At 37.9% G+C, this 17,838-nt stretch overlaps 1 protein-coding gene across 9 annotated transcripts in view; it reads right to left on the reverse strand.

Moving 5' to 3' along the window:
• The window catches only part of Prosap (SH3 and multiple ankyrin repeat domains prosap), a 474,641-nt gene that overhangs the window by 366,416 nt on the left and 90,387 nt on the right, over positions 1-17,838 (reverse strand). Inside the window, exon 1 of one of the 9 annotated variants that reach the window (XM_081751677.1) lies at positions 8,785-8,971. The exons of the other annotated variants lie outside the window; for them this stretch is intronic. The gene's annotated coding sequence lies outside the window, so the exon portion shown is untranslated. Of the gene's footprint in view, positions 1-8,784; positions 8,972-17,838 lie in introns of those variants that run through there. 9 annotated transcript variants of the gene reach the window in all.

Below are 17,838 nucleotides of genomic sequence, written 5' to 3' on the forward strand. Positions count from 1 at the left end.
AATTTAATCGTCGCCAACTTATCATTGCCAGTGGTTTTGGTTGCATAGTCACGTTACCAGTGTCTGAAAGGTACAATATATTTCTTCTCATTTGTTCTATTGCAGCAACTCTTAAGCAAGAGGTTGATATTTAAAATGATAATTGACATTAAACTAGCGAACAACAATTTTGGCAATTAATTATTATTTTAACCCTCTATGCTCATATGTCGGGCGTGAGCCGACACTGAAATTTGCCGTAGTTTGCGCTCCTCTGTCTTATTTCGCCTGGTTTGTTTTTGTTCTCAGAATACCTGGCAATGCCAAGAGGGTCTGTTCACACTCGCAACATTTTATAGTAGAAATTTTTAAATAATAATTATATAATAGTTAAGGCTCTTTCTTTGTCATAAAAATAGAATATAACCATCTTCCTCGTGTTACAGTTCATTCTAATTATACAGTGATTATACGACAGTGCACTTGTCAGGCATTCGATATAACTTTAGTCATACTTATTATTAGCGTAAAGATGTTTAGGACTTTGACTGTTCCTACTCTTGCTAGTTGGGTCATGTGAGGTCAAACCATCAGCTATCAGCGCCTTATTTCTTACTTTCCAGCCAATCGACGTTTTGCAATCGGGATTCACTCGGGCCCAGGCTCATGTTAGCTCACTCACTCGATCTCACTAACAGATCTGGCTTGCAATCGCGCTCACTTGCCTCATTGGGGCTTGTGCTCTGGTTCTATATCCGCTTATATGCTCACAACGGTGTTAAACTGTGCACGTGCAGGCAACTTGCTGTTTTAAAACTGTATTGTTTCAGTTTATTTTCTTAAAATACATAATTCGTTAAAATGTATCCAATTAAAGTGTGGTTTCTCAAACTGTGGTACGCGGAAAATAAATAATAAAACAAACAAACAAACAAAAAAAAAGGGAAACATAAGCAGAGGAAGAAACTCAAAACAAGTTCGGAAGTGTATCTTTTTTAAAAAAACTTGTGTCAGTCTGTGTAAATTAAAGTCTTCATTAGACATGAGTCATCCTTTTACGACACCTCGACATAAATCTCAGAGAGAATCAGTGTTACGACAATCTCAGCTCTCATAAAACTCAAAAGCCAAAGGAACTTTAAAACGTGTTGGCTGGTAGAGAAAGGCTCTTCTGACGAAAGAGGGTGAGGGACTCCTCTGAATTACGCTTCAGCAGATAACAGCGCTTCATAAAAGATGGATGAGGAAACGCCCAGAAAAGGGTCGATTTCAAGATTGCAAACGCCGTTGGAAAAGTTACGAGTTTCGGTTTTAAACATTGATGGCGCTGCTGATCTAGAATTAATGACAATTCTTCCGATGAGAGGGCGGGCTCAAAGAAGAGGTGATTACGACGCCTCAAAATTACTCGCAATGGGATTCGAATCTTCGCCGTTAATGTGAAATGAGAGAATAATGTAATGGTACGAACGGGATGACGGTGTGTGGGAATGGAAACGCATGGTTAAGCTTTAACCCTTTGACAATATTCAGCTGCCAGAAAATTACGAATAAAAGTGGTCTTATATGATGCATTTATACTATCAGACAACATAACAAACATTAGTTTTTTTTAATGATTTATAATAAAATTAAGTTCTGGAAACCAGTAGTCCTTATTAACACCCTGCCTGAGGGTTATCTTACGCCAGGGATTTCCTCTTTACGTAGCGAGACGTTGTAGCAGTCATACAACGTGATGATGGCCAAGAAAATTAAACTAACAGTAAGAACTACGTTCAGTTTATTTATCAAACTTAACTTGATTGTACCCATATAGGTCATACACTTGAACACGTGCTCTCACAACCATTTAAGACACACTAGGAGTATAAAAGGAGCGATAACCACAACAAAAAATGAAGTCTCACACTATAGTCTCCCTCCATCAATTTTATGGCATCCCTTCCTAAGCACGTATAGTTAAATAAACCACATGTTCTCAGAGTATGTAGTCCTGGTTTTGATCCCCAGTGAGAGCATCGAGTCTGACAAAAGCTTGAGCAGTGGTTTGGATCCTAGTTTAAGTATTACAGCCTATTTCAAGGTAATGGTATCAATACTGAAAAGAAATTTTTTGTTTTCTATGGACCAGTGACGTCGCCAGCTTTAATTTCTTGGGAGAATGGGAGCGCAGAGACAGTCATTTTGGGGAGACAACTATTTTTTGTAGACTGAAAATAATAATTTCATATTACTCGACCCGCATTATACCACATATCTGGGGGGGAAGGCGATGCCACGTCAGTTTTTATATCTTGGGGGGATGGGCAGAGACCTTCTTGAAAATGAAATGATAAAATGAAGTATTTCAGCTTAACTTCTAACGTTTATTCCCTTTAGGCTAAGGAAGACGGATGATTAAGGCAAGTTAATGATGGAAGAATTGGGTGAAATGAAAATGCGGGAGGAAACAGGAGTACACAGAGAAAATCCACGGACACGATGTTGTCCACCACAAATTTACTTGGCCGGGGATCGAACCAGGGACCCCATGCACCAGACTAAGAAGTGCCACTGTGCCCTTTTAAAATACTTTTTTTTTGGGGGGGGAGGTAGATATCTTTTGTACACCGAAAATAATAGTTTTATACTACCTGACCTATCATGCCTGGATGGGCACCAGTTGGCACAAGACTCCTTGCCCTCCCTCTAGCATCGTTATTGGCAGTGATGATGCCATTTTTTGTTCCTTGTGGGGCAACTTTTTTTAATCGAAAATATTACTTTAAATGACTTGACTTACAGTACAACTTGTCTGGGGGTTAGTCGTGGGGTGGACGCTGCCACATGGAGGGATGCCCATTCCCTTTCTTCCCCTCTAGCGTCGTCACTGCTGTGGGTATAGTTAGGAGTAATAAAAAAAAAAACTCGAAGCAGATACCATTTTAAGCAGGCAGCACCCCGTTTTTCCATACATAAATAATGAAATTCACTCACTTTATTAGTCAAGCCACCAGTTATTTCGTTGTACTTTGCTTGCACCTATTACCGCTTCCCTAAGACTAAGTTATATCATTCTTGGCCATTTAGGTATAAGCATGAAAAATACTATACGGCTGACCATCCCAATCTAACGCTAACTTACAAACAAGTTTTGTGGATTTACGAGTTAAGTAGTACGTATATTTCTCGGTACATGTGATCCTGTGTTCAATCTCTGCTGTTAGCAAATGTGTTTAGGTTCTCACATTAAACTATGGGTTCCGCATCATATAGCTCCTTGGTCATGAAAAGAACATACGTTCGAGATAATCAAACTGATCAATATGTGCCATGGTAACATACTAACGAAAAATATGAAACTACTTATATTGACGGAGAATCTCCTTCCTTCCACCCAAAGCAAGATTAAATGACGCTGCTGGCACAAAGATTAACCAAAACCACTTCTACCTCTGAACAAATGCTATTCGTAACTTCGTTAATACTTTTTTAAACATTTCTTTTTGACCCATTTTTTTGTATCTTATAATGTAAAATCTCCTTCCAATACTATGTTAGCATGACAATAAAAATGTTAATATCCACAACACACAGAATACTAAAGGTTATTACGTTAATAAATACTACGCCGCTGGGTATCTTTCGTTAACATATTCCGACCTTGGACTTCACTAAACTTGACAGCGCAATTAAAAATATAATTAATTCAGTAACATGTCACACACAACATACAACCTTTCACAAATATTAACCTTTATTTATTTTTACATATATTAAATCATACTTACGTGGGTTAGTTGTTTGTTGGGGTGAATTTTGATTTCGCATTATGTACTTAGTTTCATTCGCGAAAGCAATCTGGTCCATTGTTTCAACATAATAGATATAACGTGAATACCTTCAGCCACTGACGCAGTTATGTGGACCGAGACGTTAGGTCAGCAGGTCTATCACAGGTTCGAGTCCTGCCGAAGTGCTTGTAACTATTCGTAGTGATGCCTGGTATAGTCATCAATCATTAGAGGCCCTGTAAGAACATTCATTACTAGTGATGTGTTTACATTCGGTGCGTGACCACAGGTTCAAACCTCGCTGGGGCCACATACAATTACTTAGGCACAAACTCTTGCAGTTTAAAATGAAATCAAAATCTCCAGTCTTACGTCCAATGATTATGCCCTCTAGTTTAAAGTAGATAGATGATTAATGGAAGTAATGCCTACATAAAGTAAATAACGAACAAAAAAAGAAAAGAAATCGATGCAATAAAAATATGAGAAGGAAACGGGAGAACCTCGAAACAATTCGCGACGCCATCTAGTCAATCACAAACTCACATGACGTAGGTTGGAGTTTAGTTTAACTTACAGCACCGAGGCTATATCGTATATTGACCTACAGCTTAGCGTGGAATACGATCACAATAGTCTCCTAGGGGGATCGAACCCGAATATCCCTTGCCAAAGGTGATAACGATAACCATACAGCCATGAGAGAGTTCACATTATATGGCCTGAGGTCGAACCAGGAACATTTCTAGCTGTTTGGATAGGATTTTAAAAGTACGTCTCGCCCATTATAATCCAAATATTAACGTCACACAAGGAGACAAAGCTAAATCTTAAAACCAGGGTCTACGTAATTTAAGGAGTTCAAAGTGAACAAGAAATCAGATGGGATGATTTAATTGAACATGACAGCATTAAGCTCAATTGAGCCCTCGACTATTAGAATCTATATTCTCTATAATGTAATACTCCCAATTCGTTTCTGAATAATTCCGTAAACTCAAAGCACCTCTCAACTAAAGATTTCCAACTTCCTTTTTTCCTATTAGCTCTTCTCTTTCTGAGCTCTTGCAAACTTTATGGTCCATTGAATTAGTGTAGTATGTACCATAGCTGCCTTTGGAATGTGATAGAACCAGGCTTTATTTCAAACGGGACGCATTGGATAAATATTTCTTATCCTCTTTGGCTGATACGGTACATTATTTCAGTAGCTTTTGTACCATTGTCATATTACCTCTCTTCTGTCTCCGTTCGTAACACTACCGCTCTAAACTTTTTAAATGTAATCTTCTTGAAACTATTATTACGCATGGTCTGACGCTGGAAACTTTATTTTGATAATAATCTATACATGTTGTAAAACAGTTGTACTTACTGGTTCGATTCCAGCTCGCTCCAAGTGGACTTTGTGGTGACAATACAGTGTTCGTAATTTTTTTTTTTTTTCGAATTTACCGTTTACTTCCACTTTCTTTACTCCACCATTTAATCCATTATCATCACTCTCCCTAGCCTCAGTGAATACTCGTAGGACGTTAAACAAAAAAAAAAAAAAAAAAACACTTACTGGACTATTGCCGACCCAACGACTTTTAGTTGGATTACACCTATATGTGGTCAGCACATTATCTTTCGTCGTTATAACCTCTGGCCTTCTAGACTCACAACTGCCTATCTAACGATACTGAGTCAACATTGTGAAAAAATATGTATCTCCTCCGGGAACCAAACCCAAAAACCAAAAACACATGCACGGATAATTTGGATATATATGTGCACAATTGATCGACACACTTGTTGCACTTACACTCATTTGAACTTATATTAATTAACTAAACGGCTGTTTGACTATACAAAATCATTTGTTATTCTCAGACATAATCGTACAGTAACCAGGAAGATTGGTGTTACTAGCTAAACAAGGCAGACCAATGAGGACGAACTTAAAAATAGCGCTGTCGAAATTGGTTTTTGAAAAAACCGAAAACCGGTTCTTGAAAAAAGTGAAACTTCATAAAACCGAAATGTCGGTTTTGAAAACCGCTTTTGCGGTTTTCAGAAAACCAGTTTTCTCAAAAACCGAAAACCGCAAATGCCACAAAAATTCGACAGCACTATTTAAAGACATGAGGCCCTAACAGAAGTGCGCGTATACCTTTCGTCCTTTTAAGCGATTCCAAACCACACCATTGGGATATGAAAATGTCGCGCGTAGATTGCATGGCATGACATTGTACATATCAATATAAGCGTAATATGGATATACTTACACAACTTCTTCCTCCCACTCTTCTCAACAATAGCTTCACATGTGGAGAGCATAAATCAATGCATCTTAATTTCCACGGTCAATTATGCGAAATTAAATTAAAAAAAAAAAAAAACAGTTTACAGGCCCTTATAGCACTAAATCCTGTTCATTTGGTTATGGCTTAACTGGAAAATCAATCCACGAAAATGCGAAATGGAAACAACAGCCAGCACTGCCTGGGAACTATAGAAAATTCTAAACTCACCATATAACTTCTTTCTTTTCTTTTCTTTTTCTTTCTTTTTTTTAACATGGAACTATCAAATATTACATATGACAGCCACAAAAGAATGAACTGAGAATGATCATCATAAGGCAACATAAAATCGTGGAAAATTCGGTTCAGGTGAGTGCTACAGAGGCTTATCTATTCGCTATGGGTATACCAACCGACTCGATTTCACGTATCTACATAGACCAACGCAGAACACTTTTCAGAATAAAAATGCTAAATGCGATAGTATCACATTCCGTTTAGCTAATTAGTTCCAATATTCTAGCAAACCACTTGTGTTCGGAATCGTGAATGTAAGACATAAGTTGAGAAAAGCAATCAGCGTTATGTGGCGACGAAAAATCTCATTTATCCAAGTACCAGTTGTTATTAAAACTCTCACACAGTTTAAAACAGAATATCTCGAACTACTACATACTACTTATATATATAATTTTTCATTTATGGGTAACACTGAAGTAAATCAAACTATCATTTTGTTTATTTATTTGTTACTAAAGTGTCTCATGCCATTTTTAAAAAACATGAAATAAAATCTTTCAGTTTAACGTCCTACTATTATGCTCTTTAGACTAAGAGATGGATGATTAAGGCAAATGAATGATGGAAAAATTAGTAGAATGATAATGTGGGAGAAAACGGGACTACCCCAAGAAAACCGACAGGATACAATGTTGTCCATCACACACTTGGCCGGGGACCGAACCAGAGATTCCAAGCACCAGTAAGCGCTCTACCACTGAGCCACCGTGTCCCGTACCAATTTTAAAGACCATAACTACGATTAACGGCGGGAGAGAACAGCCTGAATTAGTAATTAAAGATCTTGCCCCTTATATGATTTGTACAGTCACCGACAGCAAAAAATTGCATTTTATAGAAAAAATATATATATGCAACGTGTTATTTTCCTATGTAGTAAACTGTACAATATTGGAGAGTATAAGGACCTTCACCACGCTTCTCTCCTTCTAACATATTTTCTTTTGGAAACAATTTTGTCATGTGAATAATTTATTACTTAACAGTATTCGATGAACTGTCAAGATCCTTCATACTGTGGAGAATCTTCACAATGAAATCTTTACTTTTACGTCCCACGATTATGAACCGAGGCTAAAAGAGACGGCGGTAAGGAGAAAATGATGGAATGAAAAAAGTGGGAAAAGGGCGGGAGAACCCGGGGAAAACCCATGCATACGATGCTTGCCTGCCATAAAGCGAGATCTGGGATCAAATCGGAACCCCATGCACCATATGTCAGCGGTCCACCACTGGGCTACCGCGGCCCTTGCAGAATTTTGAGTGCTCAAGAATTATAACGTCATGAATCGTTTTTTTCAAATTTCTAGTCTACAAGAAAGATCAACAGACAGCTGTTAATTCATTATTAATAGTATAGTCATTGTAAATACTACCCGGCTCACTTTCGAAATTGTTGACACTATTTATTAGCTTTAAGATATTCAATTTCATTTTGGAGGGTTACTCAACGGGAATTATTAATGTAATCAGAATTCTTCACGTGAACACTATTCTGCGAAAACGCATGCCACTGATTAAAAACTTCCAAAAACCTTTTACATATTTCAATCCTACTTTGAATTCTTTTAACATTTATTTTTACGATGCAATTTACATAAGACTGACTTAAGCTCTCCTTTTTTGTTCGCAATTTCTTCATTCGCAAAAGCCATAAAAAGTGAATTTACACGAACAGCTACTTCAGAATTCGACGTCGTTAATCCTATTCCGAAGGCAATAAATAACTATTTTAAAAGCCTTTTTTTCTGCCACATATATACTATATATTACATATATATGCACAGAAGAACCAGACATTACGGAGTCTGGCTGTATCAGGACATCTTTGTATTTCTCAGCCGCAGACTATTTTCGCCCGAAGGGTGACTATCCCCGTCTGCAGTCCTTTCTCAAAGCCATATTTTGGCATTAGAAGGCCAAACGATTCACAGCTTGAGACGGTCGGTACTTTTTTTTTTTCTTTCATATAATTTTCCTTTCGCCCCAGGGGCGTGTCCATTCGTATACTTTCCCCCGTTGCAGGTGCCGAACGAGGTCCCAGCATCTCAGACAGAGTATCTCTCTCCCGCACTTAACTGGAAGAAAGATCGAAACATTCCGTGGCGTGCGCAGATCGGCAGAAGAGTTTCGTAGATACCAAAACTAAAACAACAGGAAATGTCAATCGCGCATTCAATTCGTATAGGACAAGGGGAAAGTTACATTTGCATTCAATAAGTATCATTGAACACCTCCACGTTATTATTATTTAAAAAAAAAAAAAAAAGTTACACAACACAACTCTTGAAGGATGCTTTTCCATCTCCCAGAATCATGCAACACACGCCAGCACGCTATCTTAATAATATTCTTTTCTAATTTTAATTTAATGAAACTGCAACACATTTTTTTTTTTTTTTTGTATATAAAACACACAAAAAAGGTAGTTAGTTCCCTACCTTGAACTGGATTCCTTCACTTATTTATTTATTTATGTATACGGGGCAACAATTACCACTGTCACTGCACAGCACTTTACAATACACGCCCCCTCAACTAGAAAACAACACACTCTCACTTACTCTAAACACTGTCTCGCGCACAACTGAAGTGAACCTGAAAATACTGACGCTGCAACTCCGACTCCTCCGAATCCCACTTGCCTGCCTTCGTACGTGAACACGTCACGGCTACTCACCTGCCCTCTGTCGGGAATCACTGCTTTGCATTGGCGAAGGCGGGATATTTTTTTTTCTTTTCTGCTTGCTGTTCTTATCGCTTTTTTTCTTACTGCTTTCGCTTTCAGTTTTTTTTTTTTTTAATTATTATTTCTCAGTACAAATTGAAATAGTATCAAATGTGCATGACCTGTCGGTACGTTTGCTTTTATTAGCACAAATTAAACTATAGATCAATGTGAGCAAGCATGTACCCAGACATTTTTGTTCGGAAAGGTCCAACACTATAAAACACTACGTGTATGTACGATCGAACTAGTGTTATTCCACACCTAAAAGTAATAATAATAATTTCTAAGCACTGACACGTTCCCAGATGAAAGATAGAACTATATTGTTTTTATAAGAAAAGAAATAGTGTATTACTGATGATCAAATCTTCGCGATACATCAATCATTTCTCTGATAAACATGTTTAGATTTATCAAGACTGCATAAATGTAGGTCGAGTTACAAATAGGGTTACCAATTTTTGAAAATGAAAATACCGGACATTCTCCTGGTGGAGTACGTATACTCTTAAGAGTGTGACATCATCGCCTGTAAGAAATGTGAACAACCTGACAGTGTTTACTTCACATAAAATTGAGCGATTCGGAGTTCGAATTTAAAAACTTTAGTTATTTTTAGCATTTATTAAACTTACTTATTACAGCTTTGGTTGAGTCAGCGCATGTAATTTTTGTAGTCTATCGTCAATAATACATCGTATTTAAAACAGAAAGCAAATATAATTGGCAATATAGTTATGGCATGCTCAAAATATACGTACTTGAAAAATAAGCCGTACCAGTTTCGCTAGGGGCTAGTAATGTCTTATAATGTCTACATATTTTTTACTAGATCTGGATACATTATTTAATTGGAACCAGAAGATAAAGCAGTGCTAGCTGCGCTCTTGAAAATGTACTTTTTTTTTTTTTTTTTTTTTTTTTTTTTAGCAGTTTTGATAACTTTAGTAAATTATCCTGCCTTTAACTCTTCAGCAAATTCCGAGCATGACAGGTCGATATCAATGCGAATTATCAACTCTGCTTTAACCATGTTCAACAACACAGATTTCTTTCGTCACTCCAATACAATCTGAATAAAACAGAGACTAGGACTAGTAAGAAAAAATTACCTTACATTGAACGTCCGGTTTTAAGGTTGTACGGACACCGAATAAGGGGTTGAAAAATCGCCTGTCCGAAAAAATTCCGGACAGTTACGAATATTTTGGGTAGGAGGTCCGGCTCCTCAGCGTGGGTGCGCCCCTGCAATGTGCTTACTTCAATAAAGGGAAATAACTTTATCTTAGTTGTAGGTTAATTTAATAGATCGCGAGTAATAAGTATATACAGGGTGGTCTATAATTATAAATAGGCCCGAAACCAGCCACAGAGGTTTGGAGGGGGGCATGAATATGTTAGGGGGACCAAGTTATTAAACATTCTCTTACAAATATCTAAATTGTGTTTTTGTATTATTTTGTATTGAGGTCTGCAGGGGCCACAAAAAGTTTAGAGTGGACCAGGTCCCCCTAACCCCCCTCTGGTTGCGAACCTCATTATGAGTGTGAGTAGGAGGATTAATGGGGCCATCAGCAACGAGGCTATATGTCCCCGTCACGATCAACAAAGTTGGTCAGGACGCGAGCCTGATTATGTATATTATGTTTGACTGACTGTAGTATTAGTAATTCTGGACAAAAGTTTCGATATGGCAACATGTATAGCCTGAGAGTGGGGATAACGGTCACTGGACTTAGAACTGTTGGTATATGCCAGACAGGGTAGTGAGGCTGAACGAAACATTCCCGAACCCCTGGATCGGTCATGAGTCTGTAAAGTGGCCCCTCGATCTCTCGATTTGAAACCACCTGACTTTTCTTATGAGGTGTTTTAAAGATGTATCAACATCACATACGAAATTACATACGGGAAACTATCACAGAAGAGTTCTACAGGATACCAGTACAGGTCTGTCAAGCTGGTTGTGAGAACATTGCTCTTCGTCTCCAGACATGTATCGATTTGGATGGTGGACCATGCCATGGAGAATAGAGATTAAAATTATTGTGCGGAAAGGTGTGAGAGTAATGTGTTTATGTTCAATTTTATGCTCAAGTCATGTTGATAGTTTCTTTACTGCAGTCTTTCAAACATCATATAGGGCTATATAGGTAACCAAGAAAGTTCTGTCGTTTTTTCACCCATCACCTTCGAACATCGATATGTCACCTATAACTCGACAAGTTTCAAACCAAGATGCACAGATCGCTGCGGAGCACTTCGTATTCCGCCATCCTCCCCACTACTCTTCCATCCACTGGTCTGGCTTTGAAAGTTCCAGTGATACTAACTCAGCAAACTTATGTTACAACAAATATCACCTGCTAAAATGTTTAAAGTCCGAATCTTACTTTTTTTTAGTAGGTAAGCATCCTCATGGTAGAGGTCTGCACGAGCTCGGGCCTAGGGCCGGGCCCGGGCCGTAAATTTTTAAATAAACAATCATATTTCTCGGGACCTTTTCGGGCATAATACAACGATATTTTCTGGAGAACTTTTAACGCACACCTAAATTTGTAACTTAAGACGCCCACACTTAAAATCACTCTGCATTGAAAGAAAAGCTGTGTAATAGAGAAAAAAAAAACTAAAAGTAACAGAAATAAATATGCTTAGCTTGTCTGAGTGAAAATACTGCTTCTTACACTGAATTAAAGAAACAAGAGCATTGAGAACAACGTGTCTTGGTTTTTTCTTCAAGACAATGTCAGTTTATATTATATGAGAATTTATATAATGATATATATATATATATATAATTTTTTTTTTTTTTTTTTTTTTTTTTTTTTTTTTTTTTTTTTTAGAGAGAATTCATAGTTAACTAAATGTAAAGGATAACCTTTATTTCCTTGTTGCCTCTGAATCATGAAAGCTTTTAAACTGTAAAATTAAACATCTAATTGTTGCAATTTAAAAATACAATTTTGCCTTAATTGTTAAATTTTTGTAATTCGGGCTCATTTGATTATCACATGGGGTCGGGCCTAAATGCTAAAACATATTTCTAACTCGGGTCGGGCCTCATATTATTAATTCACGGGCCAGGCCCGTGCAGACTACCTCATGGATACACTGTAAGCAGTGACGCTTTCCGACGGGGCGATTCCTTCACGCCTTCTGAAAGGGAAATTTCTCTTTTTGTTATTATTTTTTTCATTGGTACGAACTGGCACAGTCAATATACAGCATTTACACTCAAATGTAGAAAATCCTCAGACCATTCCGCTCCCTGCAGATTGCAACACTGCAAAACATCATCGTCACGGAGAAGGGAGTGGGGAAATGTAGGATTAGGTTCGCAACAGCTAGGCTGCAGCGTTCTGTTTACAAACTTTTTTACTTAAAACGCGTATCTGGAAGATCAAAAATAGCCCCCATCATTATCGACGACCTTCTGCCAACGTTCTGGAAGGCCATGGATTCCATCGCACTAGAACTTAGTGGGTCGTGAAGCGAAGAAAGTATCAAGTGCATTTTGCACCTCTACTGGGGATTTGAACTAACGTCCTCTAAGGCGATTGTCCAAGAAATGGAACAGGTGATAATCGGATGGTGCAATATCCGGGGAGTATGGTGGATACAATAGTGTTTCCCATCCTAGATGTAGAATGGTGTCCTGGGTCATCCTAGCCACGTGGACTTAGCTTTGTCGTGTAACAGGAGGACCCCTTTGCGATTCAGAGTGGTGCTGGTTCCAGAGTTTTGAGTTTTTCTTGAACACGGCTCAACTGCTGACAGTACACAGTTGCATTGATGTTCTGACCAGCTGGAAGAAGTTCCTGATGCATGATGCCGCGAGCACTCCACCAAACACACAGGAGGATTTTCTTGTGGTCCAGTGCTGGTTTCAGCTGTTTTGGAACCGGTTCACGGAATGCTAACCAATGATGACGGCGCCGTCAGCTTCGTACAGGTCTCACTTCTAATCACATGTCAACATCCTGTTCAGAAATGGCTCCTTCCTCAGACAAGACAACAAAGAAAAACACGTGCCTGCACTCGTTGCCTTCTGGCCCCTAGTCAAATCATGTGGAACCCATAGACCCAACTTGTAGTGTTTCCCAAGTTGATGAAGGTGCTGCCGAATGGTTTCTCCACTCACACTGAATTGTAGTCCCAGTTCCTCACATCTCTGGCCACTGTTCGCATCAATTTCTGCCTAAAGATCTTCATTTTGTACATGTGTTGATCTTCCGGCACGTGGTGCGTCTTCGAGTGTTCGTCATTGTCCTTAAATTTGTTAAACTACCGCTGCACTGTCCGCGTAGTCACGACACCCTCACCAAAGGTCTGGCGTATCTTTCGCCTCGCTGCAGCGGCGTTTGACCCCAGTTTGAACTCGTCCAGCATATACGCCCTTATGACGCTCTGTGGAGGTCCCATGTTCAATCTGTCCTTACGCAAGTTCATGGTGTAACTGAACTGCAACAACCAGGTAGTATGTTGGATATACCTACACCAACAACTGATCTTCACCTTATCTCCATTGGCACTCAACTCACGGTGTAAGGGCCAATTGAACACAGACCTCCACAAAAAGCGATAGAACTTCCTTGGTTACCTTTATATATATATAGTGAAACTCTTCAATAATGGACACAGATGGGACATTATTATTTGTACGTAAATGAGAAAATGAGAGGTATTCGTTACAGAGAGTTTACACAAATTTGGATTACTCACAGGTCATGTGGTATACAGTTTACAGTAGATACAGGATGATCCAACAGTGTGAAACTATCCAAATAAAATTCATGAGTTTGAAAGAATTGTAAAAGTAACAATATTGGTTAGTAGTACAGGTGAGAGAAAAACTTGTAGGACATTCTATGTCGATGGCTGTCATCTTAAAACCCACCATTTCGAATTCACTTTAATTTTCTTAAATTGAAACCATATGTGGTGACACCTTGTTCTCATTTGAATTTTTTAAAGGAATTCAATGTTTTGCTTGTTTTTGCTTTATCATTTATCATAACGAAGTTTTCACTTTTTTGCCTTTCACAACGTCCGCCACGTACCACATGTTTCTCCCGATTGAAGGACGTGTTCGAGTGTTGTCCATTCCGCTGAACTATCAGGATCATTCTTTTTTACCATTCATCCGAAACTTTGCTCAAAGTGCTTTCAGGTATGTCTGCAGACACGTTTGTTATGCATTCCATTAGGTGGCCAATATTCGGAATTTTCACTGAATACACAATGGACTTGAGTTTCCCCAAAGATAAAAAATAGGGGAATGAGGTCAGGGGAACGTGGTGGCCACTCGACAGCACACGTCCACCAATCCACGAGTTTGGGAAACTGTACATCCAAATGTTCATGAATACAATTTTCATAATGAGGAGGGACGCTATCGTGTTGGTAGAAGACAGAGATGTCCTATCTTCAGATAATAGATATGGCACAAGAGCCCTTTCCTAAAAGCGAATTGGGGGGGGGGGGTACAGAAAGGCAGTTCAAGGATTCTGACAAGCTCACAAGAGATTAAGAAACTAGAAAAAGCTTATCAGGAAAAATAGGAAAAGCTTCTGAAGAAAACTTCAAAAGGAGCACCAGCAAAACTAGTAAATAAATAGACGACTAAACGGGCCTTGACATTCACGAGTTGATATCTTAAGAAGCCGCCATAACCAAAAGTTGGATCCACTGCACGTCAATCCCATTTTCTCTCATTTTCAATTGGTTTCAGCGATTTCAACTTGGGATAAAAATGAAAATTGCATTTTTCAGACAAATGTGTGCGATTAATGAGCATATCCCTTGATAACATTTGCTCAAAGATCTGTTTCCTTTACACCTGTTTATTAACAAAATAAAACGTTATTTGTGGCCTATTCTTGACTATTTTTTTTTTTTCAATTTCAACTTGTTCATGGGTTCATATAATAGGTGGCCGTAGGTACAACGGGCTGTTGTATATACCTACGGCCAAAAAAGAGGTCTTGGGAAAGTAAAAATAATTCTTATTTAACGACAACATTTTGAACTAGACACAACTTTTTAGTATTCCAGAGACCCCAAACTATGCGCCTAAATTTTTTATTTGCGAAAAAATGCATCACAGAGATCAGAAAACAATCAAATCCAAATTTTGGCCGTAGGTACATCACCTTCCCCTAACGAAAAACTAAACAAGATAGATGGCCACGGAATAAATCTCTCTTTTTTTCACGACCGTAAAATATAATAATGAAGTTACAATTAAATCAGTATAAAAATAATAGCCATCATACATATTAAGTAAATATTACCTTGTAGACTGACGAAATTTGGGATCTCATAATTCTAATTGCTTACACATCCTTAGCTAACATTTCTTTTGGTGTTTAGCGTCCTTTCCGTATACACCAAAGCTGTGTAAAACGTTAAACTTCTGTTTAACATGGTTGTCCTGTTCTTAATTTGGAAGTTCTCTGTTTGCACTCTTTTCAGAATACGTTTTTTCTCCAAGACTTGTAAATGTTTATAAAGGTAACTTTCCTTATACATAATACCACGTCTTGATTTTTTTCCTTTCTTTAAGAAAAATACTAACAAAATCATGTTAGAAAGATCCGTTACTATGGTTAACTTCTTACTGAAAGCTCGTTTATTTAATAAATGTTAAATACTTGTGAAGTTTTTGCTCTTGGTTTGGAACTGTTTCTTTCTTTGAAGTTCAAAAAATTTCGTAGCTTATACATAGTAAGATGGAGAGGTGATCCTCAACAGTATTTTACAGGTAATTTACCACAAAAATTCAATGTGTTACAGTTATACCCTAACCTCTTCGTATAGATACATTTATTCTTGAGTCTCATATTACCTTAACGTACAGATACAATTGTTTTATTAAATAACATCTATACCTAGGTATTACACATAATTGTAGGTGTCTACCTAACCTTCTTGGGTGCCAGGTAGCTCAGCGGTGGAGTGAAGGTGCGAAGATTCTCAAAAGTTGATCCTAGTCCGTGTTAGTTTGTGGTGGACAACGGACATATGTGTCTGTGGGTTTTCTCAGGGTTCTCAATGTTTCCTCCCTATTACCATTTCACCACTTAATTGCACAATGGTTCGCTTTTATTAATTGCCCGTCTTCTTTAGCCTAAAGGGCTCAACCGAAGGATGTAAAACTGATTTTTTTAAAATTTCATTTCATAAGCTTCTTCCTCTCCTTCTTCATTTTCATTTCATCATAACTTCTCTTACACAGAGTGCAAAATCATCATAGTTGAAGTAAGGGGAGGGGAGAGAAGTGTAAAAGTCCGCACCAGTTGATATGAAATATAACTAGTTCGCTTTTGCTTGTGTTTTGTTTACAAAGTTGCGAGATTATAATTAACTCTAGTTGTTTTCTGTTGTCTTTCCATACTGCTAGTTTATCTGTTAATTAGTCAACATAAGAAATGATGTTAATTATATATGGATTGCTATGATTAATTTACAAACTTTTTACAATAGTATCATTTTACACACACCCCAGTAATAAGTTGCTGGGGGCGAAATTTCTCTCGGAGCTTAGAAATTTCCTACCGGGGCAAATCTCCTATCATCCACAACGTGAATTATAAATATTTTCACAGTGCTATCTTAACCTCATGTGTCTTGAAAGTCCCCTTCCTTGCAGGAAGTTCTCTGAAATCATCAACAATTGGAGGATTTTATTCCAAATATATTAAGTTGGGTAATTTCCCCATCTTCCCAGGATTTCGCACCTTAATCTTGTATTTTTGAATATAGTTTATCTAAAACAAAACTCCATTTAATAAGCTTGTCTTTTTTCTTTTTTCAAATTATGTCCAATATTGCATTTTCTTCAATTTTTTCGAAAATTTTCTTATTGTTTTTTTGTTCCGCTTAGCCGAATGCGAAAAGGGTATCAAAAAACTAAAGCAATCGGCTGGAAGGAAAAGGCTTTGAATAACTATAACACCATAACGGAATTAGCACTTCTTTACATAGTCGCCATGCTTGATGACACATTTCTACGCACTTTCGTCTTGAGTAAACCGTTTTTATAGAACATTGTGCTTTGGGGCTGAAAACCACTGTTCCACTTCAGAAAAGATTGCCTCCCTAATGTCAGAATGATGTTCTTTGAGTTGACGCTTCGTTTCCGGAAAGAAAAACACAAGTTTCTAATGTCAAATCTGAGAAGTACGGAAATGGCGAAAGATTTGGATTCTTAATTTTACTTCAAACTGGACTAGGAAAGTGAACTGGTCTGTTGTTTGCAAACATTGAACAACAGTATTTCTCTTGATAGTTCTCCTAGCATCACCTTCAGTTCTTCATGTAACCGACCTAAGAGATCACAATAATAGTGTTTGTGATTTTTTGACTCCATAACAGATAGTCTATCAATATATTTGTGCATTCTTTGAAAGCGGACAATATCACCTTTGCGGTTAACTTTTGCACCTTTATGGTGTAGAAAGGGCTCTCAGAGTTTATCTCTGTTGTTTCTGCACCATAAAGACATACCAGATTCTATCCATCGTGACCAGTCAACTGAAAAATTACTCTTCGTCTAGGAATTTTACAGCCCCCCGCCAAATGTAATTCCATATAAATATCACCATTAACTTATGAACAGAAGTATTCATCATATATTAACGCAGCTTCATGTTAAGATAGATTGACTATGTGAGTCAGTACTGTACGCAGAATTTTATCAAGGAAGGGGGGCGGGGATCAAGGTTCCAAGTGAATTTCATTTCAGGTATTTGTATACATA

The sequence above is a fragment of the Thermobia domestica genome, chromosome 3, assembly GCF_964235325.1.
Source record: "Thermobia domestica chromosome 3, izTheDome1.hap1.1, whole genome shotgun sequence".
NCBI lineage: Eukaryota > Metazoa > Arthropoda > Insecta > Zygentoma > Lepismatidae > Thermobia > Thermobia domestica.